The 26,519-nt window shown below is 34.7% G+C and overlaps 1 protein-coding gene and 1 long non-coding RNA gene across 3 annotated transcripts in view; one reads left to right on the top strand and one right to left on the bottom strand.

The window, feature by feature from the left end:
- LOC145318067 (F-box/LRR-repeat protein 20) overlaps positions 1-26,519 on the top strand; it is a 94,188-nt gene that overhangs the window by 7,748 nt on the left and 59,921 nt on the right. The gene's annotated exons all lie outside the window — the stretch shown is intronic.
- LOC145318284 (uncharacterized) lies at positions 4,920-7,161 on the bottom strand. Its single transcript, XR_013879293.1, has 2 exons — positions 5,712-7,161; positions 4,920-5,577 (listed from the first exon to the last, which is right to left on the bottom strand). It is a non-coding gene; the product is annotated as an uncharacterized LOC145318284 (long non-coding RNA).

The raw sequence follows: 26,519 nt of genomic DNA, 5'->3' as shown, positions 1-26,519 counted from the left end.
AAATGTGTTGAAATATTATAGTTAGACCCCATATCATTTCAAGTTTATTGTCAGGCATGTAATTCTGCATCTTTAGACACCTTAACCACCCTTTTAGGTCAATCCTAGCCAATTTGAGACATGAAAAAATGTATCAAAAACTGCTGTCAAAACTGGCAGAATTTTTAAAATTATAAATTTTTTGGGGAAAAATCACATTTTTCAAGAAATTCCAAGACCTACGAATCAGAAATTGCCTCTAATTTATTTAAAAAGCTTAAAAAAACATAATCATATAATAAAATGTATGATTTAAAAAAAAAAGTTTGCATGAAAAAAATGATTTTGTTTTTGCGATTCGACCGACTTTTTTCAAATTGGAATAAAGTGGTCAAAAAATTGTCCGATCTGCATGCAACTAGTATTGTTAGATAGATAATGATCTCAGCTTTCTACTCATAGTTTAAAATGTTAAAAAGAATTATTTTAAGGGGGTGTACCACCCCCCTAAAGTCAAGTTACCGGAATTACTCCATGCGTGGGGTAATTCCGGTATAGGCCAACCGCCGTCCTTTAAACCAACTTCTAGTTGCAAGATCTTAATGGGACCAAGACAGGCTTTTTCCTTATTGCCATATCGTTCATTTGCAATAAAAAAAACTGGAGGTTGAAGCAAAAAAGTGACTGGAATAACCCCACGCTACCCTATATATTTTGAGCAATCAAAAGATAAGTTACAGGTTGACTTGAACAATCATATATTAATGTTAAGGTCACAGGAGGGACACAATAGCTTTTCACAGGCAACTACAATACTGTCTAAAAGCATTTTTTGAAATTTTTTTTTATTAAATCTAAATCTTGAGAATGCCTGTTCCACTATTAAGCTATTGTTAATGAAAAACGCATTCCAGGTGGCTGGAAGAGTTCAAAGTGGAAGATTATTCATCATCATCATTGCCTTTTAGTTCTTGGCAGAACGTAGGCCATGCACAATGGTTCTCCAATCTTCCTTTGATTTGGCACGTTTTGAGGCATTGCTGAAAGATGGAATTTCCTTAGCTTTCAGTTCATTTAAGAGTTCCCTCCTCCAGGTTGTTTTTGGTCTACCTGGTTTCCTCTTTCCTATGTGGGGGTTCCAAGTCAAGGCTTGATTGGTTATATCATCATGCCCTTTCCTTAGAGTGTGCCCCAACCATCTCCATTTTCTCTGTTTTATTGTCAGTTTAATGTCTGACATATCACTGCGCTCTAGAAGCTCAGCATTTGTGATCTTATTTGGCCAAAAGATCTTGTGGATTCTACTGAGACATTTATTGACATATGTCTGTAGCTTGGAGACCACTGCTGTGTTTAGGAACCAAGTTTCAGCCCCATACAGCAAAACAGTAAGAACATTTGACTTGAACAGTCTTAACTTAGTCTTTATGGAGATGTTGTTGGAATTTCAAATTTTGTTCAGGCTGGCAAAGGCTGTCCTAGATTTGTTAATTCTAGCTTTAACGTCTGTCAAAGTGCCTCCAGCTTTATCAATTTTACTTCCAAGATACTCAAAACAATCTACATCCTCAAGAATTTGGTCTCCAATAGTTATTGGTTCTTGGGAATTTGCATTTAATCTGAGTATTTTGGTTTTAGGAACATTTATTTCTAGTCCAATTTTCTTGGGAGGTTTCAGCTATCCTGTTAGTCCTTCTTTGCATTTGACTTCTATTGCTTGTTAACAAAGCAAAGTCCAGATCTCCTAAATATTTGGGATTGCCAAATAGCTCCCAGCGGATGTCATCATTACTTTCACAGTTCTTCATGATCCAGTCAATGGCAAGGAGAAAAAGGAAGGGAGAAAGAAGGCATCCTTGTCTGACGCCTGTTACAATCTCAAAAAAGGTTGATAGTTTACCTATATACATAACATTTCCACCTCCTTTATGATAGATAGCTTTTATGATATTGATTATCTTTTCTGGAATGCCATAGTGTCGGCAGATTTTCCAGAGAGATCTTCTGTCTAAAGAATCAAATGCTTTTTTGTAGTCAATAAAGTTTACAAAAAGCTCAGAGTTCCATTCCTTGGATTGCTCTATGATGATTCTTAGAGAGGTTATCTGATCAATAGTGGAAAGGTTTGGTCTAAATCCAGCCTGATTAGGTCTTAGCTTTTCATTAACCTTCTTCTTTATTCTATTAAGAAGAATCTTACTAAGGATACGTCCAGGTACTGAAAGGAGCATTATCCCTCTGTAGTTTCCACATTGGGTCAAGTCTCCTTTTTTGGCCAGTATTGAGATATGTCCATTTTTCCAGTCCTCTGGGCATAACTCTTCATTCCATATCTTAGTGATCAAAGGTAGGAATGCCTCAGCAGATGTATCTAGGTCTGCTTTTATGACCTCATCTGGGATGTTATCAGGTCCAGCGGCCTTGTTATTTTTCAAACTTTTAATGGCCTCCTTGATTTCCAATAGATTTGGCGCTCGACAGTCAATGTCAAGTGCATCTGAGGGTGGGATCTCAGTTTCTTCCTCTGGAACTGGAATATTCAGCAGTTCAGTGAAGTGCTCTGCCCATCTATTTAAAATATCTTCATCAGTTTAAAGGAGTGAACCATCCTTGTCCCTGATGTGTGATCCTGATTTGTGTACTTTACCTGCAATGCTCTTAGTAATCTCATAGACATCTTTCATTCTATTTTGATTAGCAGCATTTTCTGCTTGCATAGCAAGGTTTTCCAAGTGTTCTTTTTTGTCAATTCTGACACTTCTTTGGATTTCCCTGCTAAGCATCTTATACAGGTCTTTATCTTCTGGAGAGTATCTATAGAGTGTCTTTTGTCTTACCTCTCTTCTTTTATCCATGAGATCAATGGATCTTTGAGTGATCCACGGCTTTAGGTTAGCTTTTTTGAAACCTAATTTTTCTTGGCTAGTATCATTATAAACTTTTTTGATACCTTGCCAAATATCTTCAACTCCATCATCCTCTTGAAGAGTCAGCAACTCAAATCTGTTCTTTAGAGTGAGCTTAAACTCTTGTAGCTTTTCAGAGTTTTGAAGGGTTGTTAAATTATATTTTTTCCTGGGGTTAGGCTTTGTGTCCAGCTTTTTAAATCTAAGCCGAATTTTAGAAGATAGAAGATAATGGTCTGAATTAACATCAGGTCCTCTTTCAACCCTGACATCAAGGAGAGACCCTTTAAAACGTCTAGATATACAGATGTGGTCTATCTGATTAAAGGTTCTTTGATCTGGTGTTCTCCAGGTGGCAATTTGAATCTTCTTGTGTTTAAAGATGGTTCCACCAATGACAAGTTTGTTTTCAGTACAAAAACTTACAAGTCTATCACCATTGTCATTTTCCTTGCCATTACTTAAGCCTAGGCCATATCTGCCCATGACTTCTTCTAAATTCTCATTATTACTTACTCCCCACTTGAGCATTGAAATCTCCTAGGAGCATGGTCAGGTCCTTCTCTTTATGACCATTCTTAAATACAGAGTCAAGCTGGTCATAAAATTCATTTTTGATCTCTGTATCTGCTTGTTCTGTAGGAGCATATGCTACTATTATTCTCAGATTGATGTTTTTATCTGAGGATTTGAAGTAAGCCTCCATGATTCTTGGACCATGGGGTTGCCAACTGATCATGGCCTGCTCTGCTTGCTTGGTCAGCATGAGAGCCACCCCTTGGTTATGTCCTAGAAGATTATTAACCAAGTTTAATCTGGCAAATGGCAGTGTTTCGGATCCGCATTGATTTTTTTCCAGATCCTCCAAATTTGGTTAGTGCGGATCCGGATCCGGTTCCGGATCCTTGACAATAAAAATAAAATCACCAAAGGGAGGGGGCGAAAGTGACACTTTTTGAAACCAAAACTAAAAGTCAAAGGAACTCAACTAAAAAAAGAGTTACAGGTCTGACATTTTGCATGGCAGTTGCTTTATAGGGGTACAATATTGAACTGTGAAAAAACGGCGGCGCAACCACTGAAAACCGCCGAGAAAAGGCAAAAAAATTCGGCAGGAAACGGCGGTTTCCGGCGTTTGTGCCGCCGTTTCTTCACAGTTCCATATTGTACCCCTTTAAAGCAACTGCCATGCAAAATCTCAGACCTGTAACTCTTTTTTTAGTTGAGTTCCTTTGTTGACTTTTAGTTTTGGTTACAAAAAATGTCACTTTTGCCCCCCCCCCTTTTTCAAAAATATTTATTCTTTAATTCGAAGTCAAAAATACTTTTAATTTTCAAGTCTGACCCTAAACCTTAAAGATTGGCTCTCATCAAGAGAATGTCTGAGATTTTATATAAATTTAGGTAGATTTTTCCATTTTTTCCGCATTTTTTTGAGTCCAAGGATCCGGATCCGCATTTTTTTGCGGATCTGGATCCTTGGACTTAAAAATTTGCGGATCCTTGCGGATCTGGATCGGAAACTCTGGCAAATGGTATGCTATAATCTTCTTGGTTTTTAAGTCTAATATTACCCTGGGACATATGTCCTCATGTTTTTTACATGTTAAAAAATGAGCGAGGAACTATGGTAACCCATTAGTGCCGAGTGCCACTTTTATGGGCTGAACGAGCTGAAAATCTCGGGTAAGCTTTATAATGGTCAAAACGAAATTCCAATTTTTTTGTTTTGCTCTAGTGGTGTGCACAGGAAAGTTGCAAAAAAACCTGGTTCGGCATGGCCATAAATGCACAACGGGTATTTTGACCCGTTTTGGGTGGTTTTCTGCTGGCATTAAAACCCGTTTTTTCCTAAATACCCGGTTATTTCGACAAAAAAATGTAAAATGTAATTTTTGAACGCCCAAAGTGAGATGAACACTTTTTAGAACTTTGATACCATCTGTAATTGAAAACTACACAACCTCATGTAATCTTAAGAGCTACAAGTAATATATGAAGCGATTTATATCCAATTTAGTGTTTTGGCTATAGGTGCTGCCGTTTTCAGTTAAAAAAACCTGTTTGTGGAAGTTTTAAAACACACACACTACAAAAAAGAACATATAAAATTTGGGTGTTACATATCAGAAAAAGAGCTTAACAATATTGGGTGACACATATAGAGATTACTAGGGTATGCTGATAAGGGTGGCTCAAGAATAATAAATCATAAACAAATATTTAATGGTTGAAAAGTTAAAACTGGGTAATAAAACCAAAACCGAGCAGGGTTTTAAAACTGTTGGGTATTTATGGCCATGCTGAACCGGGTCCTAATAGGGCGTAAAAAAACGATAAAAAAATCATATAAAAAATGATAATTTGAATAAAACGAATTCACAAATAGTTGTACTTGTCAATAAACTTTAGATTTCATGAAAAAAATCAGCAACTTTACTATAAAAACAAAAAAGTTAGAAGGGGTATTTTGAATTTACCTAAATTTTCATGATTGTTAAACTATACCGGCAAACGGAAGTAAGCAAAACTGCCTGCTCCAGGGGGAATGAAAGCCAGGGTAGTAGAGGGGGGATTCATAAGCACTGACTTGAGATCCTCTGAGAGGAGTAGAGTGGAAGACTTTGCTGGCGCTGCTGATGGTGTGGCGGCTCCAGGTAGTTGCACCTTGGACAGGCTCTTCCTCGACAACCTCGAGACCTGCTACCTGTATCCAGAGACAACCTTAAAGCCAAGCAGAAAATTATACACACCAGAGAAGTTACCAGAATTCTGGCAAACTATCCACCAAATAAAGTCCTCCAGGCCAACCCCCCAGAGGTCAACAAAATGGAGGCTAATTTAACTAGATCTATACGTTCCCAACTATCTCAATTAAGATCTGGCTATAGTAGACTTTTAAACTCATATCTACATAGAATTGACGAGAATATTGAAGATAAATGCCCGCTCTGCAACCAAACACCACACGACACTGTTCACCTGTTCAACTGCCCCAACAATCCAACGCATCTTACAGTTTTATCACTATGGACTCAGCCTGTTTTGGCGGCGAATTTTCTTAAACTTGACGAGGGCGTAACTTGAACAGAAAACACAGATTCATTCCACTGACGAGATTTCCCCTGGAGGCTAATCAATCAATCAAGGGGGGATTTATACTGAGAATGATGCAATTATGAAGCTGGAAACCGTTTTTTTTTTTACATTTTCTGGAACCGGGTTTTAATACCCGGTTCGTCACTAATGGGTTAAGTTTAAATTCATACATGAATTTAACTCTGAAGTATTGCACTAACAATTCAAATGGTAGAATTTTTAGTGTTTTAAATAATGGACCAGTATGGGCTATATAATGACAAGGAATCCACCACTTTTTTTGACAGATTCTTTAAGAATCCGGAATCCGAATCTGGCTCAAAAATTCGACAAATTGCAATTACTACTTTTAATCAACATTTTACCTCAATAGCAAGCACAATAAATGAAAGGATCGAACCATCTGATAGACCACCTGATTCTTACCTTGAAGAATCAGGACACATCTTTTCAATACCTGAAAATACCACTGCTCAAATAGTTGAGGTGGTCTTAAAATGGCAAAACAAAAGAAGCTTTGTAAAAAGATTATTGATTCTGTAAAAAAAAAACCTCTCTGTCATATATTTAATCTTTCCATCAAATCAGGGAAAGTGCCAACAAAACTTAAAATAGCCAAAACAACAGTCTTCAAGGCAGGGGGTGACATGCATTGAGATTCCGGATTCTTATTTTTGGTGGATTCCAGATTTGGATTCCGGATACTAGCAATATTTTAAAAGGATTTTTAAATTTTTTTTTTTAAATTAAGTGCTACATATGTCCTAAAAATTAATGTTCTTGGTGTTCTCTATAATTCACTTCTGAGAATCAAACCAGATTTTATAAGATATTATATATGATGAAAATCTTTGCCTTCAAAGAGGAGGAGTTGAAAGAAAAAACTCAAGCCGCTAACTTAAACTGTTTTTAACCTATTTTTTAATCATATATCAAAAATATACTATGACATCAGTAGAAACAGACTGCAGAGCCCAAATTTGAATTAAGTCCCCAATAAACTTTTTTGGGGGGATTTAAAAATTAATTTTATATGTTGCTGTGATCATTTTGACGGAAGCAAAAGCAACTTTTAGTTTGGGGTTAAATTGTTTCTTACAGAACAATTTTATATGATTCAGTTTATATCAATACAATAATAAAAAAAACTCTACTCTGTTCGATGGAAATAATTTTTTTTCTAAACAATCAATTTCAGTAAAAAAATTAACATAATACAATAAAACACATTTGCTAAAGTTAAACCAATAAGATTTCTTGTTTCATTTCAATTTTTTATGATTTCCGAAAGAGTGTTTTCACAAAGTGACTTATTTACAATGTAGGTAAATAATTTTTATTTAATCAAAATGAAAAGAATGAAAACTATACACGTAAAAGATACATAATTTTTAAAAATATTTAAAAAAAATAAGTTTGAATAATTTTATTTTATATCATATTTGTATATGTGTCAAAAATAATTTTGTTGTATTGCATAAACATTTGTTGACATCTTGTCATGTTGACATCAAATTTAACCCTTTACAGCCAATTTTTATGTGTTTAAAATAGGTTGATCGAACACAAACATGTTAATGTTAATTCATTGGTATATTGTAAAGATTTAACTATTTAGTGAATTTTTATAGTAAAATCATAAGGCCTAATTTTACTCTATACCAGAATACAATATTTATGAAGCAAAACACCCTAAAAGCTACGAATTTTACCCAAATAAAAAAAAAGACCTTTTGCTTTGATCAAAATGACTACGGCAACAGTAAAAATTAATATTTAAATCCCCCCAAAAAAGTTTATTGGGGACTTAATTCAAATTTAGGCTCTGCAGTCTGATTTTACTGGTGTCATAGTATATTTTTTATATACGTTTTAAAAATAGGTTAAAAACAGTTTAAGCCTACCAAATAAGAATCCGGAATCGGCTGTTAAAAAATGGATTCCGGATTCGGATTCCAAAATTGGCCGAAAATTGGGTAGATTCCAGATCCAGGGATTCCGTATTGCCAACCCTAATTAAAAGTATTACAGATATTTATTCCACCTGTGACCTCATTATCATTAATAAACAATTTATCTGTGACAGACTTGTCCTTAGTTTTAGAAAGACCAGCAGCCTCTTTAGTAATTTCCCAACATTTTTTGGTATCACCATGATTTGATGTTAAGAGTTCAGAATAATATTCTTTTTTTTCTATTTCTAATAAGTCTATTGTAATGATTTTTAAAAGCACGTTTAAAAGGCAATTGTCAGTCAAATTAGGTTCAAAATAACTCATTATAGAAAGTTCTTTTAGGAATGATTACTGTATATCTAAGTAAAATCTAGCCCGCCTGGGTCAGTCCCCGACTTGCTGGATCATCTTAAATAATGTTCTCATGAATAAACATAGTTTATTTAATTAAAACAACCTTTAAAAAAGTAAGATTCTAGGTTAGGTTTGGTAAAATGCATTTAAGCCTTGCAGGCATCCATCTAGTCCGCAGGGGCTAGCTTCAGATTGGTCTGATTCTATCATTAGCTCTAAATTTGAATTTCTGGACCTAAAAAACCTATAAGGGGGGAGGCGGATGTGCCACTTTTTGAAACCAAAACTAAAAGTCAAAGGAACTCAACTAAAAAAAGAGTTACAGGTCTGACATTTTGCATGGCATTTGCTTTATAGGGGTACAATATGGAACTGTGAAGAAATGGCAGCGCAACCGCCGAAAACCGTCGAGAAAAGGCAAAAAAAATTTCGGCGGGAAACGGCGGTTTTCGGCGGTTGCGCCGCCGTTTCTTCACAGTTCCATATTGTACCCCTATAAAGCAACTGCCATGCAAAATCTCAGACCTGTAACTCTTTTTTTAGTTGAGTTCCTTTGTTGACTTTTACTTTTGGTTTCAAAAAGTGGCACATCCGCCTCCCCCCTTTTATGTATGACAACACATACTTTTTAAAAATGCACTTAACTTCTGTGGGCCACCCACTTAGCCTGCTGGGGTTGGTCCCCGACTTGCTTGATCATCTTAAATAATGGTTTCATAAATAGACACGTTAATTTATTCCATAAAAAAAAACCAAATAAACAAGTAGGGTAAAGCGGGGCGAACTCTGTGCTTTTTTCGGTTTTTTGAACCTGCAAATCGTAAAAATAATTTTTTTAAATAGGACCAAGACCATTAGAAAGATCTCGGAAAAGTCGATCAGGTCCTAAAAGGACGTAAACCTAGGCCTGATCCTTAAAATTCAGGCAATTTTGAATAGATTTGGCCAAAAAAAATTTATTCTATTAGCAAAATTTCCTGAAAAATTCAAGTTGAAAAAAAAGAGAAGTTTGACAAAATCTGTGGTCGATTTTCCAGCTTTAAAAAACCTATGACATATTGATTTAATTACAGCAGCCCTTAAGGTTAAGTTGCCAAATGTAATAAAGAGCATTCACAAAAAAATTATAAAGATCGGACAATTTTTTCTACAAAAAAAAATAAAAAAATTTCAAAGAACGAGAAATTTGACTTTTTTTCTCGAAAATTTCACTTTTTTATATAAAAGGAGGATGTGCTTAAGGACCATTTGGGCAGGGGGGGGGGGTTTACTCGAGAAACCTTAGAGCTAGAGGGAGCTAATTTTGGATTTAAGCTTCTATGGGGCCAAAGTTACTTTTAAAATTATCGTCGACCCCCCACCCCCCCCCCCCAAAAATTTTTTTTTGGGGGAGGATAAAAATTTTTTTTATTGCATTTCTCGCCGAATTAGGCAATTTCGAATCATTTGAGACCATGTTATTTTTTGTCAAAAATTTTTCGCCTTACAAGCAACCCTGCGGGGGGACTTAGTCATTTTTTTCAAATTCTCGTTTATGAAGGTATATCTTAAATACAGTATGCTACTCTCTTAGTTTTAAAGATAATTGGATGAAATCTTTTTGATTGTGTCACTAATTACCCCAAGTTTTGGTATCTTTAAAAAAAAACGGCGGCGGGACCGCCGCTCCCGCCGTCCGCCGCCGTTTTCCGCCGCCACCAAAAAAGAAATTTTTGATTGCATTTCTCGCCGAATTAGGCAATTTAGAATCATTTGAGACCATGTTATTTTTTCAAAAATTTTTCCCCTAACAAGCAACCCTGCGGGGGGTACTTTTTCAAATTCTCGTTTATGAAGGTATATCTTAAATACAGTATGCTACTCTCTTAGTTTTAGAGATAATTGGATGAAATCTTTTGGGCTGGGTCACTAATTACCCCAACTATTGGTATCTTTAAAAAAAAAACGGCGGCGGGACCGCCGCTCCCACCGCCTTTTCCGCCGCCACCAAAAATTTTTTTTTATTATATTTCTCGCGGAATTAGGCAATTTGGAATCATTTGAGTTCATGTTATTTTTTTCAAAAATTTTTCCCCTTACAACCAACCCTGCGGGGGTATATCTTAAATACAGTATGCTACTCTCTTAGTTTTAGAGATAATTGGATGAAATCTTTTTGATTGTGTCACTAAGGGGGGGGGGGAGATTGTACAGTTATAGGAAATGAAATTCAGTTATGTTAAAAAAGTATCATTTAGAAAAATCAGGTTGATATCTTTAAAAATAAGCTCAGAACTCATATTTTTAGCGTTTGGGGGGGGGTTTTGTGCTCCACAAGCCCCAAGAAGGAAAGTGCCGAAATTCAATTTTCAAAGTTTTATGTGTACATCCAGTCATATAAGAGAGCCTACAAAAAGAATTAGGTTGATAACTATAAAAACAAGCCCACACGGCCCTCCCAAACTTTTATACTGAATTCATTTTTTTCAAATTCTCGTTTATGAAGGTATATCTTAAATACAGTATGCTACTCCCTTAGTTTTAGAGATAATTGGATGAAATCTTTTTGATTGTGTCACTTATTACCCCAAGTTTTGGTATCTTTAAAAAAAAACGGCGGCGGGACCGCCACTCCCGCTGTCCGCCGCCGTTTTCCGTTTTGAAAAAATAACATGGTCTCAAATGATTCCAAATTGCCCAATTCGGCAAGAAATGCAATAAAAAAAAATTTTTTGGTTGCGGACGGCGGGAGTTTCCCTAAAAAAATCAGGTTGATATCTTTAAAAATAAGCTCAGAACTCATATTTTTAGTGTTTTTGGGGGTCTTTTGCTCCACAAGCCCCTAGAAGGAAAGTCCCAAAATGAAATCTGTAATGGTTCGTTGATTCAGTTATGTTTAAAAAGTATTATTTAAAAAAAATCAGGTTGGTATCTTTAAAATAAGCTCAGAACGCACATTTTTAGTGTTTTTGGGGGTCTTTTGCTCCACAAGCCCCTGGAAGGAAAGTCCCAAAATGAAATCTGTAATGGTTCGTTGATTCAGTTATGTTAAAAAAGTATCATTTAAAAAAATCAGGTTGATATCTTTAAAAATAAGCTCAGAACTCATATTTTTAGCGTTTGGGGGGGTTTTGTGCTCCACAAGCCCCAGGAAGGAAAGTGCTGAAATTCAATTTTCAAAGTTTTATGTGTACATCCAGTCATATAAGAGAGCCTACAAAAAGAATTAGGTTGATAACTATAAAAACAAGCCCACACGGCCCTCCCAAACTTTTATACTGAATTCATTTTTTTCAAATTCTCGTTTATGAAGGTATATCTTAAATACAGTATGCTACTCTCTTAGTTTTAGAGATAATTGGATGAAATCTTTTTGATTGTGTCACTAATTACCCCAAGTTACACTAAGGGGGGGGGGGGGAAGTTTGTACAGTTATAGGAAATGAAATTCAGTATAGAACGCACATTTTTAGTGTTTTTGGGGGTCTTTTGCTCCACAAGCCCCTAGAAGGAAAGTCCCAAAATGAAATCTGTAATGGTTCGTTGATTCAGTTAAGTTAAAAAAGTATCATTTAAAAAAAAATCAGGTTAATATCTTTAAAAATAAGCTCAGAACTCATATTTTTAGCATTTGAGGGGGGTTTTGTGCTCCACAAGCCCCAAGAAGGAAAGTGCCGAAATTCAATTTTCAAAGTTTTATGTGTACATCCAGTCATATAAGAGAGCCTACAAAAAGAATTAGGTTGATAACTATAAAAACAAGCCCACACAGCCCTCCCAAACTTTTATACTGAATTCATTTTTTTCAAATTCTCGTTTATGAAGGTATATCTTAAATACAGTATGCTACTCTCTTAGTTTTAGAGATAATTGGATGAAATCTTTTTGATTGTGTCACTAAGGGGGGGGGAAGTTTGTACAGTTATAGGAAATGAAATTCAGTATGTTAAAAAAGTATCATTTAAAAAAATCAGGTTGATATCTTTAAAAATAAGCTCAGAACTCATATTTTTAGCATTTGGGGGGGTTTTGTGCTCCACAAGCCCCAAGAAGGAAAGTGCCGAAATTCAATTTTCAAAGTTTTATGTGTACATCCAGTCATATAAGAAAGCCTACAAAAAGAATTAGGTTGATAACTATAAAAACAAGCCCACACGGCCCTCCCAAACTTTTATACTGAATTCATTTTTTTCAAATTCTCGTTTATGAAGGTATATCTTAAATACATTATGCTACTCTCTTAGTTTTAGAGATAATTGGATGAAATCTTTTTGATTGTGTCACTAATTACCCCAAGTTTTGGTATCTTTAAAAAAAAACGGCGGCGGGACCGCCGCTCCCGTTGTCCGCCGCCGTTTTCCGCCGCCACCAAAAAAAAAAATTTTTATTGCATTTCTCGCCGAATTAGGCAATTTAGAATCATTTGAGCCCATGTTATTTTTTCAAAAAATTTTCCCCTAACAAGCAACCCTGCGGGGGGGACTTAGTCATTTTTTTCAAATTCTCGTTTATGAAGGTATATCTTAAATACAGTATGCTACTCTATTAGTTTTAGAGATAATTGGATGAAATCTTTTTGATTGTGTCACTAAGGGGGGGGGGGGAAGTTTGTACAGTTATAGGAAATGAAATTCAGTATGAAAGTTTGGGAGGGCCGTGTGGGCTTGTTTTTATAGTTATCAACCTAATTCTTTTTGTAAGCTCTCTTATATGACTGGATGTACACATAAAACTTTGAAAATTGAATTTCAGCACTTTCCTTCTTGGGGCTTGTGGAGCACAAAACCCCCCCAAACGCTAAAAATATGAGTTCTGAGCTTATTTTTAAAGATATCAACCTGATTTTTTTAATGATACTTTTTTAACATAACTGAATCAACGAACCATTACAGATTTCATTTTTTGGACTTTCCTTCTAGGGGCTTGTGGAGCAAAAGACCCCCAAAAACTAAAAATATGCGTTCTGAGCTTATTTTTAAAGATATCAACCTGATTTTTTTTTTAAATGATACTTTTTTAACTTAACTGAATCAACGAACTATTACAGATTTCATTTTGGGACTTTCCTTCTAGGGGCTTGTGGAGCAAAAGACCCCCAAAAACACTAAAAATGTGCGTTCTGAGCTTATTTTAAAGATACCAACCTGATTTTTTTTAAATAATACTTTTTAAACATAACTGAATCAACGAACCATTACAGATTTCATTTTTGGACTTTCCTTCTAGGGGCTTGTGGAGCAAAAGACCCCCAAAAACACTAAAAATATGAGTTCTGAGCTTATTTTTAAAGATATCAACCTGATTTTTTTAGGGAAACTCCCGCCGTCCGCCACCAAAAAATTTTTTTTTATTGCATTTCTTGCCGGATTGGGCAATTTGGAATCATTTGAGACCATGTTATTTTTTTCAAAACGGAAAACGGCGGCGGACGGCGGGAGCGGCGGTCCCGCCGCTGTTTTTTTTTAAAGATACCAAAACTTGGGGTAATAAGTGACACAATCAAAAAGATTTCATCCAATTATCTCTAAACGCTAAGAATATGAGTTCTGAGCTTATTTTTAAAGATATCAACCTGATTTTTTTAAATGATACTTTTTTAACATACTGAATTTCATTTCATATAACTGTACAAACTCCCCCCCCCCTTTAGTGACACAATCAAAAAGATTTCATCCAATTATCTCTAAAACTAAGAGAGTAGCATACTGTATTTAAGATATACCTTCATAAACGAGAATTTGAAAAAAATGAATTCAGTATAAAAGTTTGGGAGGGCCGTGTGGGCTTTTTTTTATAGTTATCAACCTAATTCTTTTTGTAGGCTCTCTTATATGACTGGATGTACACATAAAACTTTGAAAATTGAATTTCGGCACTTTCCTTCTTGGGGCTTGTGGAGCACAAAACCCCCCCCAAACGCTAAAAATATGAGTTCTGAGCTTATTTTTAAAGATATCAACCTGATTTTTTTAAATGATACTTTTTTAACATAACTGAATCAACGAACCATTACAGATTTCATTTTGGGACTTTCCTTCTAGGGGCTTGTGGAGCAAAAGACCCCCAAAAACTAAAAATATGCGTTCTGAGCTTATTTTTAAAGATATCAACCTGATTTTTTTTTTAAATGATACTTTTTTAACATTACAGATTTCATTTTGGGACTTTCCTTCCAGGGGCTTGTGGAGCAAAAGACCCCCAAAAACACTAAAAATGTGCGTTCTGAGCTTATTTTAAAGATACCAACCTGATTTTTTTTTAAATAATACTTTTTTAACATAACTGAATCAACGAACCATTACAGATTTCTATTTCGGACTTTCCTTCTAGGGTCTACTGGAGCAAAAGACCCCCAAAACACTAAAAATATTGGGACTTTCCTTTTAGGGGCTTGTGGAGCAAAAGAACCACAAAACACTAAAATATTAGTTCTGACCTTATTTTTAAAGATATCAACCTGATTTTTTTAAGAACACTTTTTTAACATAACCGAACTTTTACAGAATTCATTTAGGGACTATCCTTCTAGAAGCTAGTGGGGCAAAAGACCCCCAAAAAGTATTATGTTAAAAAAGTATTATTTTCAAAAAATCAGGTTGATATATTTAAAAATAAGCTCAGAACTCATACTTTTAGTGTTTTTGGGGGTCTTTTGCTTCACAAATCACAAGAATAAAAGTCCCAAAATAAAATCTGTAATGGTTCGTTGATTCGGTTATGTTAAAAAAGTATTATTTTAAAAAAATCAGGTTGATATCTTTAAAAATAAGCTCAAAACTCATATTTTTAGTGTTTTTGGGGGTCTTTTGCTCCACTAGACCCTTAAAGGAAAGTCCAAAATGAAATCTGTAATGGTTCCTTAATTCAGGTATGTTAAGAAAGTTTTCTTTAAAAAAAATCAGGTTGACATCTTTAAAATAAGCTCAGAACTCATATTTTTAGTGGTTTAAGGGTCGTTTGCTCCACAAGCCCCTAGAAGGAAAGTCCCAAAATCAAATCTGTAGTGATTTGTTGATTCGGTTATGTTAAAAAAGTATTATTTAAAAATAAGCTTAGATCTCTTATTTTTAGTTTTTGGGGGTCTTTTGCTCCACAAGCCCCTAAAAGGAAAGTTCCAAATAAAATCTGTAATGGTTTGTTGATTCGGTTATGTTAAAAAAGTATTATTTAAAAAAAATCAGGTTGATATCTTTTAAAATAAGCTTAGAACTCATATTTTTAGTGTTTTGGGGGGATCTTTTGCTCCACAAGCCCCTAGAAGGAAAGTCCCAATATGAAATCTGTAATGGTTCATTGATTCAGCTATGTTTAAAAAGTATTATTTAAAAAAATCAGGTTGATATCTTTAAAAATAAGCTCAGAACTCATATTTTAGTGTTTGGGGTTTTTTTGTGCTCCACAAGCCCAAAGAAGGAAAGTCCCAAAATGAAATCTGTAATGGTTCGTTGATTCAGTTATGTTAAAAAAGTATTATATAAAAAAACCAGGTTGATATCTTTAATAATAAGCTCAGAACTCATATTTTTAGTGTTTGGGGGTTTTTGTGCTCCACAAGCCCTAAGAAGGAAAGTCCCAAAATGAAATCTGTAATAGTTCGTTGATTCAGTTATGTTAAAAGAGTATTATTTTTTAAAAATCAGGTTGATATCTTTAAAAATAAGCTCAGAACTCATATTTTTAGCGTTTGGGGGGTTTTTGTGCTCCACAAGCCCCAAGAAGGAAAGTGCCGAAATTCAATTTTCAAAATTTTATGTGTACATCCAGTCATATAAGAGAGCCTACTAAAAGAATTAGGTTGATAACTATAAAAACAAACCCACACGGCCCTCCCAAACTTTTATACTGAATTTCATTTCCTATAACTGTACAAACTTCCCCCCCCCCCCTTACTTCAAGTTTTGGTATCTTTATAAAAAAAACGGCGGCGGGACCGCCGCTCCCGCCGTCCGCCACCAAAATTTTTTTTTTATTGCATTTCTTGCCGAATTGGGCAATTTGGAATCATTTGAGACCATGTTATTTTTTTCAAAACGGAAAATGGCGGCGGACGGCGGGAGCGGCGGTCCCGCCGCCGTTTTTTTTTAAAGATACCAAAACTTGGGGTAATAAAAATTTTTTTTTTATTGCATTTCTTGCCAAATTGGGCAATTTGGAATCATTTGAGACCATGTTATTTTTTTCAAAACGGAAAACGGCGGCGGACGGCGGGAGCGGCGGTCCCGCCATCGTTTTTTTTAAAGATACCAAAACTTGGGGTAATAAGTGACACAATCAAAAAGATTTCATCCAATTATCTCTAAAACTAAGGGAGTAGCATACTGTATTTAAGATATACCTTCATAAACGAGAATTTGAAAATAGGAAATGAAATTCAGTATAAAAGTTTGGGAGGGCCGTGTGGGCTTGTTTTTATAGTTATCAACCTAATTCTTTTTGTAGGCTCTCTTATATGACTGGATGTACACATAAAACTTTGAAAATTGAATTTCGGCACTTTCCTTCTTGGGGCTATTGGAGCACAAAACCTCCCCAAACGCTAAAAATATGAGTTCTGAGCTTATTTTTAAAGATATCAACCTGATTTTTTTAAATGATACTTTGTTAACATAACTGAATCAACGAACCATTACAGATTTCATTTTGGGACTTTCCTTCTAGGGGCTTGTGGAGCAAAAGACCCCCAAAAACTAAAAATAATGCGTTCTGAGCTTATTTTTAAAGATATCAACCTGATTTTTTTTTAAATGATACTTTTTTAACTTAACTGAATCAACGAACTATTACAGATTTCATTTTGGGACTTTCCTTCTAGGGGCTTGTGGAGCAAAAGACCCCCAAAAACACTAAAAATGTGCGTTCTGAGCTTATTTTAAAAAATTTTTTTGGGGGGGGTTGGGGGGTCGACGATAATTTTAAAAGTAACTTTGGCCCCATAGAAGCTTAAATCCAAAATTAGCTCCCTCTAGCTCTAAGGGTTCTCGAGTAAACCCCCCCCCCCCCTGCCCAAATGGTCCTTAAGCACATCCTCCTTGTAAAGTTAGTATAAAAAGTGAAAAAACAGAGTTCGCCCCGCCTCATAAAAGGTCGATTTGAGAAAAAACTATACTAGCTTTTTTAAAGTTTTAAACGGAAATGGATAGCCCATTAGATTCGTAATAAGTCCCCTGAAGACGTCTAAGCTCTAGCTCTTACCAGTTTTTGTCCAACTTACCGTTTTTCCGACCGAAGCAAAAAAAAAAAAAAATTTTTTGTCGTACGACTTTGAGACACAATTAGTACCCTAAAAATTCATCTCACAAAAATTTCTTTTTCTACTTTTTTGTAGGCAATTTAATCTGATTTTATGTTTATTTCTGTCAGTCGATTAGAACATGGAGAAAAATATCATTTAATAAAGGTGTGTAAAAAAAAAAGACTTCGCCCCAATACCGAGATCGCCCCGCTTTACCCTAATGTTTTAGGTTAGGTTAGGCAAAATGCACTTAAGACTTGCAGGCAACCCACCTAGTCCACTGGGGCTAGCTTCAGATTAGTATGATGCTTTTACTAGCTGTAAATTTGAGTTTCTTGACCTAAAAAACCTATAATTTGATGTATGGCAACACATACTTTTTTTTTTTAAAAATGCATTTATCCCCTGCGGGCCACCCACCTAGCCCGCTGGGGTCGGTCTTCGACTTGCTGGATCATCTGAAATAAGGTCCTCATAAATGGACAGTTTATTTGAGAAAAAAATATTAAATGTAAGTTTCTAGGTTGGGTTAGGTAAAATGCACTTTAGCCCTGTGGGCAACCCACCTAGCCCGCTGGGATTAGATTCAGATTAGTCTAATGCTTATTTTAGCTCTGAACTTGAGTTCTTTGACTTAAAAAAACCTATAATTTGATGTATCACCACATATATATTGGGGAAAATGCACTTGACCCCTGCGGGCCCCCTGGGGTCGGTCCCCAACTTGCTGAATTATCTTAAATAATGTCCATATGAATAGGCACAGTGTATTTAAGTTAAAACCCTAAGAAACACCAATTTAAGGTAAGTTTCCACATCAAAATAGACCAAAAAAAGTCTTATAACCCCATTTCCGCAGGGTTTTTCTTACCTAACCTAACCTAACCTTAAAATAATTTTTTTTGGATTTTTTGCCATTTAGATGTAAAACCTATAGGACTATGCTTATAATACCAAGTTTGAAGGATCCATCTAAATATTTAGACCATTTTGCTCACGGTTTACGAATAGATGTCATTACGCCCCCCCCCCCCCTTTATTTTGGGCTCTACTCCCTTAGTTTTAGAGATAATTGGGTAAAATCTCTTGCCGTTTTCCGCCGCCGCCAAAAATTGCATTTCTCGCCGAATTAGGCAATTTGGAATCATTTAAGACAATGTCATTGTATTTAAATTCTTGTTTATCAAGGTATATCTTAAATTCAGCGCTGTTCCTGTGCTTTTGAAGATAAAGGATTTTTAGGGGGTCACTAATCACCCCAAGGTTTGGTATCTTTCAAAAAAACGGTGGCAATACCGCCGCTCCCTCCGTTCACCGCGTTTTCCGCCGCTGCCAAAAAAAATTGCATTTCTCGCCGAATTAGGCAATTTGGAATCATTTGAGACCATGTTATTTTTTTCAAAATTTTTCCCCTTATAACCAACCGCCGCTCCTGCCGTTTACCGCCGTTTTTTGCCGCCGCCAAATTTGTTTTTGCATTCTCGCCGAATTGGGAAATTTGGAATCATTTGAGACAATGTTGTTTTTTCGGCGGTGGAAAATGGCGGTCCCGCCGCCGTTTTTTTTTTTATAGATACCAAAACTTGGAGTGATTAGTTACACCCAGGGACAAGGGAATGCTATTTTGGGAAACAATGCTTTAGAGCTGATTTCATAGATTTCCAGTTTAATCTTGATGATGAGACTAAGCAACTTTTGGCAGAATTTGATAAAAAAACTCTAGCAGTTTTTGCCTTCTTTACTTAAGCCATGCAAAAATGATTGTCAGAGATTAGTTCCATGTTTAGTTTTGAGATGTACGAGCAGAAATAAAGCTTTTTAAAATCTTTTAGATATTTTATCTAAACTGTAGTCTACTCGTAAATTATATGTTAAATAGTGAATAAAATTTATTGAAAATCCCAAATAATGGATAGCTATAATAATTTGAAAAATATTTAAGATTGTTTAAATATTTATTTCATCTACAAATTTAAAATATAAAAGTTTTATGACACCTATCAATAAAATTAACTACATAACTATGCTTTTACTAATCATACATTTTATAATATTTGTTGTGGTATCATATTGTATTTCTTGACAACTTCTTGCTTCTAGATAGAGTTTAGTATTTTATTTTTCATGGTTATTTTTTTTTCTTAAATAAGTAATGAACAATGAATTTTATTTTTGAGCTTAAAAGTAAGATGGTTTTTAAGTTATTGAATCATTTTAAAACTTTTACCTTAACTTGCTTTAAGGGGTTAATAAAAGTGTTTGAAAATTCGTCGGAGTAAAAATTTGTTGAAAAATTTTGTTTTTTGTCTTTGAACAGTTACAAATTTTATGGATAAGAAAACAATTTAAAGATTTTAATTGTAGGAAGTATTTAAAAATATTTTTTTAATCTCCCTACATCTTACTAATTTCTTACTAAACAAATCTGGGATCTACTGCAGTTCATGGTAAAATATTGCTGGTAACGAATGCTTCCTGGTTCCTGGCAACATTACAAGATTCCTGGATCCAGCATCACGCAAATTCCCCTAAATCCTAGGTTCCTGTTTGCTGGCAATCTGCAAATTTTCCAAGTTACCAGCAATGACAGAAGATTACTGGCTTACAGGAGTTTTTACCCCATACCCTTTTTCACAATTTCTTAGGGGGTAAACAGCAACAATTAATAAGGGACAGTAATCGATGTGCATTCCTAATTGAGGTTGGGTAAGGATTTAAGAGAGTGGGATCTTTACCTTTAAATTTAACTGTTTCTATCTTAATATCCACTTTCGCGCCAAAATTTGGGCGGTCCTATTTATCTTTATAATATATTAAAAAGGGGGGAGGGAAGAACCATTCGTAATTTTAATCATATTAATTAATAAATTAATTTTTAATTTTTTCTAAGTGAGGCTCTGAAATCAAACAGTAAAACCAACAATTTGAACGCCTATAGAATGCAAAACTTAATACTAGCCCCTGTAACCTAAAATAACCTAATTATAAAAAAGTGCCGCGGCCAGGTTTGATGGTTTAGTTAGGGGGGGGGGACCAATATTTCAAAATTGAAAAAAAAAATTTAAGAGAATAACTCCAACAATTCTAGTAGCGTAACTGACATACAGACCATGATAAGAAAAGCTTTACTCTTATGGTAGATATTGATTTGAGTGAAACCATGAAGGTAATTAGATTATGGCGGGAGATTTTTATTTCAAATAATTCTATTTCATCCCCTTTTTAGACTTCCAAATCAAACTAAAATAATTAAAAACCTTCCCAGGACCTATTACCCTTAAAGTTTTTCCTGACTACTTTTATATTGTTACTTTTTACGCCTACGTAAACGTTGTATTATTAACTGTAGATAAAAATCAGAAATACGGAATATTTATCATATTTGTCTTGTCTCACCCCCCCCCCCCTCTCTCTCTCTCTAATTCATTATTTACATTTGATCAGTTTAAGGTTTTTAATTTACTATGAATTGTTGTAGAACGGAGCAAAATTTATACCTTATCCTAACTCCCCCAATTAGTACAGAGAAACACCACTACCCTCCCACCCCCCACCACATCAGACAAACATGCCAAAAAAGCCACCTCTAATTGTGGGGTAAGCGTAATAAAAGGGAAATGGGAATTAAAAAGGGAAATATTGCTTTTTAACAGGAATATTTCAAACATGCCAGTGGCCAGAAATATGCATAAATTGCCAGCAACCAGAAAAGTTAAACATTGGTAGCTCCAGAATTATTTCTTGTTATGCTAGATCCAGGAAGCTTCCAATATTGCCAGGAAACAGGAAGCATTCGTTACCAGCAATATTTTACCATGAACTGCAGTAGATCCCAAATCTGTGTTTGTTTATATTAATCGGTCTGCTTTTTTCTTATTTATTAGTGTACACTATTTTGAGGAGGTTTAGTAAATTTATACCCTTATGTACTAACTATACTAAGAGCCGTTTTTTGTAATAGTTGTACCATCCATAATTTTCCATACTTGATAATGATGAGGTTGCAACCTTGGTTATCTTTTAAACCACTTAATGAAACATGCAGATATTTGAAGATTTTATGGGTATAAACTAACTTTTAATTTAGAAGTTACCTCCTTGCCACCCTTTACTAGCTCTACGGGGGCTCAAAAACCCCTAAAAAAATGAACTTAACCTTAACTATCTCATGAACCATTTGATCATCAGAGCAATTTTATAAGCTTTAAGCTATCATAAGCATGAATTATAGTTTAACCAAAAGCAACCCCCCAGCCCCTTCTCCCCTAGCCTTGCAGGGTTCTATAAAAATCCTAAAATATGACCTAACCTTACTTTAAGTTATCTCATAGAGTGATCAACACAGTTTAATTAAACATGTTATTTTTATTTGATAAGTCCAATACACAGTGTTTCATGTCAAGAACAATCTTCAGTTAGATAAATAAAAATACATGATGCTTTAATGAGCATAAATTCTATACTGTTTATTAAAAACAAAAGATGATTTTTTTCTTGCAGTGGAGGTAAGGAACGAGTGGGGGGGGGGGTAATTTTGTATAATAAAAAGGGAAAGAGGTGAGGTATTTTAATTTTAGCATTTAAACTATGACTAATGCTTCTTAAAACACATAAAAGGCAATATGTACTTTGTAGTAATGAATATTATGCATGATATATATATCCCCCCCTGGGGCCCCCCCCCCCCCTTAGATCATGTATTAATGAAAAGATGCCATTGCACTCTCTGAGAGAAAACAATAAGGGGGGGGGGGGGTAACTTTTGCCACTTTCGCGTAAACAGTGTGTTGTGGGCTAGGTATTGATTTGGGACCATAGGTTATTTGGGAAAAAAGTTAACTTTTGGGTAGTATATTTAATCATTTTTTTAATAGGTATCCAGGTTCAGGTGCTGCAGACTGGAAGGTCGTTTCTGGACAGGTAAAAAATTTTAAAAAATTTGTTTGAAGAGTTACAGAGCAACTTATAAAACAAAATATGCTTCTTTTTCAATGTTATAAACATATCTGCAGAAAAAATTTAAATCGGCCTCCAGGTTCAGGTGCTGCAGGCCTCCAGGTCCACTCTGTACAGGTAAAAATTAAAAAAAATTATTTGAAGTGTTAGAGGTACACTTATAAAACAAAATATGCTTCTTTTTGAATGTTATTACCATATTGGCAGAAAAATTTAAGATCAGCCTCCAGGTTAAGGTGCTGCAGGCATCCAGGTACACTCTGGACAGGTATAAATTAAAAATTTTTATTTGAAGAGTTAGAGGTGCACTTAAGAAAGCAAATATGCATCTTTTTGGATGTCATTACCATATTTGAAGAAAAATTTAATATCGGCCTCCAGGTTAAGGTGCTGCAGGCATCCAGGTACACTCTGGACAGGTAAAAATTAAAAAAATTTATTTGAAGAGTTAGAGGTACACTTAATAAAACAAATATGCATCCTTTTGGATGTTATTTACATATTTGAAGAAAAATTTAAAATCGGCCTCAAGGTTCAGGTGCTGCAGGCCTCCAGGTCCACTCTGGACGACAGGTAAAAATTAATACTTTTATTAGAAGAGTTACAGGTACATGTATTAAACCAAATATGCATCTTTTTGTATTTTATCATCAAATAAAAATTTCTAATTTGAAGAGTTAGAGGTACACTTATTAAACCAAATATGCATCTTTCTGGATGTTATTATCATATTTTAAGTAAAAATGACAATTGGCCTCCAGGTTCAGGTGCTGCAGGCCTCCAGGTTTACTCTGGACAGGTAAAAATTAATACTTTTATTAGAAGAGTTACAGGTACATGTATTAAACCAAACCAAATATGCATCTTTTTGTATTTATCATCATTCATCATATTTGCAGTTAATTTAAAATCGGACTCCAGTTTCAGGTGCTGCAGGCCTTCAGGTCCACTCTGAACAGGTAAAAATTATAACTTCTTATTTAAAGAGTTAGAGGTACACTTATTAAACTAAATGTGCGTGTTTTTGGATGTTATTATTATATTTAAAGATACATTGACAATTGGCTTCCAGGTTCAGGTGCTGCAGGCCTCCAGCTCATTCTGGACAGGTAAAAATTAAAAACTTTATTTGAAGAGTAACAGGTACACTTACTAAAACAAATATCCATCGTTTTGGATGTTATTATCATATTTGCAGAAAAAAATTCAAATCAGACTCCAGTTTCAGGTGCTGCAGGCCTCCAGGTCCACTAATTAATCCAAATGTGCGTGTTTTTGGATGTTATTATCATATTTCAAGATAAATTGACAATAGGCCTCAGGTACTGGAGGCCTCCAGGTCAACTCTGGACAGGTAGTTATAATATTTTTTTATACTTTTTGATTTTTAATTTTTACCTTTCCAGAGTGTACCTGGAGGCCTGCAGCACCTGAAACTGGGGTCCGATTTTAATTATATATGGTAATAACATCCAAAAAGATGCATATTTGGTTTAATAAGTGTACATCTAAATCTTCAAATAAGAATGTTAATTTTTACCTGTCCAGAGTGGACCTGGAGGCCGTTTGTCATTTTTTCTTCAAATATGGTAATAACATCCAGAAAGATGCATATTTGGTTAAATACCTCTAACTCTTCAAATAAGAAATTTGAATTTTCACCTGTCCAGAGTGTACCTGGAGGCCTGCAGCACCTGAACCTGGAGGCCGATTTTAAATTTCTCTGCAAATATGATGATGACATCTAAAAAGATGCATATTTTGTTTTATAAGTGTACCTCTAACTCTTTAAATAAGAAATTTTATTTTTTACCTGTCCAGAGTGTACCTGGATGCCTGCAGCACCTGAACCTGGAGGCCGATTTTAAATTTTTCTGCAAATATGATGATAACATCCCAAAAGAAGCATAGGTATTTTGTTTTATAAGTGTACCTCTAACTCTTTAAATAAGAAATTTTAAGTTTTACCGTCCAGAGTGTACCTGGAGGCCTGCAGCACCTGAACCTGGAGGCCAATTTTAAATTTCTCTGCAAATATGATGATAACATCCAAAAAGATGCATATTTTGTTTTTTATAAGTGTACCTCTAACTCTTTAAATAAGAAGTTTTAATTTTTACCTGTCCAGAGTGTACCTGGAGGCCTGCAGCAACTGAACCTGGAGGCTGATTTTTAATTTTTCTGCAAATAACATTCAAAAAGAAGCATATTTTGTTTTATAAATTGCTCTCTAACTCTTCAAACAAAATTTTTAACCTGTCCAGAAACGACCTTCTAGCCTGCAGCACCTGAACCTGGAGACCTATTCAAAAAATGATTAAATATACGTGAACTAGAGCAATTTAAAGAAACCTGAATGTTATTAATTGAAAATGAATTTAAATTTTATATTTTGCCTAGGTATGTAGTAATTTGTTTTTGATTTTATGTTCTTGACAAATAAAAACCAATAAAATAGATTTTAAAGATTCCTATGATATATGTTCATCTAATCTATACATTGTTTTGTCCATCTGTCTGTTAATTGGGGGTGCTAGATCGATTCTTAGATTTTTATGTTTTCTAATTTTCTCGACTTCTTTTCAAGACAGACGACTGTTATTTTCAGGTTTTAAACAAATTCACAGTCTACATATTTTTTTAGGGATGGCAATCCGTCTAATTTTTGGACCAGATTCGGATTCTTACAAGAATCCGTCCAAAAATAAAACGGATTCTCCGCAGATTCCGGATTCTTATTATGACGGATTCCGGATTCTAGCAATATTTTAAAAGCCTTTTAAAAAAATTTAGGGATTCAATTTTACCGGGTACTGGGCAGAATCTAAAGCTGCGCTTTTTCATATTTTCACAGTAGTTTTTTTTCTATTTCTAGACCCTACAGCTGCCAAAATGACTGTTAAAAAATGAATATATTCGGACCAAAAAAACTCAAGACGCTAATTTTAGCTTAAAAATTAAGAATCCGAATCCGCTATTAAATAACGGATTCCGGATTCGGATTCCAAAATTGGCCAAAAACTGGCGTTGCTACAAAAGACCAACTAGCCGTTGCTACAAAAGACATTAAAAAAATCGTAATGCTAGAAGGTCTGAAGCTGCAAATGGTGTAACATTATATCTGTATTTATCAAATAAATTAATTAATTAATTGACACAATTATGAGAATAAGCAGAAAATTATTTTTTTTGTTTCAATGTAATGATATAATTGCATGAAAATCTTCCAATTTTAATGATTAAAATCTTAAATCTTCCAATTTTAATGATAAAATATCATTACATTCCAACATTCTGCAATAAATGGTAATCATTTGATGAAATTTTGCCCTGAATTTTCATTTTCTATAAGTGTTGGGGTACTAGAGCGATTCCTAGATTTTAACGTTTTTCTTATAAGCTTAATTTTAAAGACCATTATACATTTTAAAAGGTTTCGTGATTTATTTTAAAAAAGTTTTTTTTATGACATACTCTATTGATAACTTTTTCCAGATGTGTATCCATAATTTTAGAGCTTCGCTTTTAATGGATGTTGTCATCCTTGTTTTTATTAAAGCTGAAGGCTTCAAAGAGGAGTATGCACAAACGAGAGCAAGAGATACTAAGCACCTTCCAGCAGTGATATATACTAGGGTTGTGTTTAATATTGTCATGTCAATTTAAACTAATAAGCTTCTCCATGGTTGTATATGAAAAAAATTTGAAATGTTATGTATTTAACAATACATCAGTAAATGTTTTGTTGAGTTCAAACTGCTGAAAAATGTTAATTTAGAAAAAGGAATGATAATCTGTAATATTATTAACAGTTTAATATTTACTTTCGTAAGGGGGGGGGGGCGTAATGACATAAGTTCTGAACCGTGAGCAAAATGGTCTAAATATTTAGCTAGACCCTTCAAACTTGGTATATAAGCCTATCCTATAGGTATTACATCTAAATGGCAAAAAAATTCAAAAATTTTTATTTTAAGGTTAGGTTAGGTAAGAAAAACCCTGCGGAAATGGGGTTTTTAGGCTTATTTTGGTCTATTTTGATGTGGAAACTTGCCCTAA

Source organism: Acartia tonsa, chromosome 4, assembly GCF_053477335.1.
Source record: "Acartia tonsa isolate MP-2025a chromosome 4, ASM5347733v1, whole genome shotgun sequence".
Taxonomy (NCBI): domain Eukaryota; kingdom Metazoa; phylum Arthropoda; class Copepoda; order Calanoida; family Acartiidae; genus Acartia; species Acartia tonsa.
The sequence above is the reverse complement of the archived record's forward strand: the minus strand, read 5'-3'. Positions and strand labels throughout refer to the sequence as shown.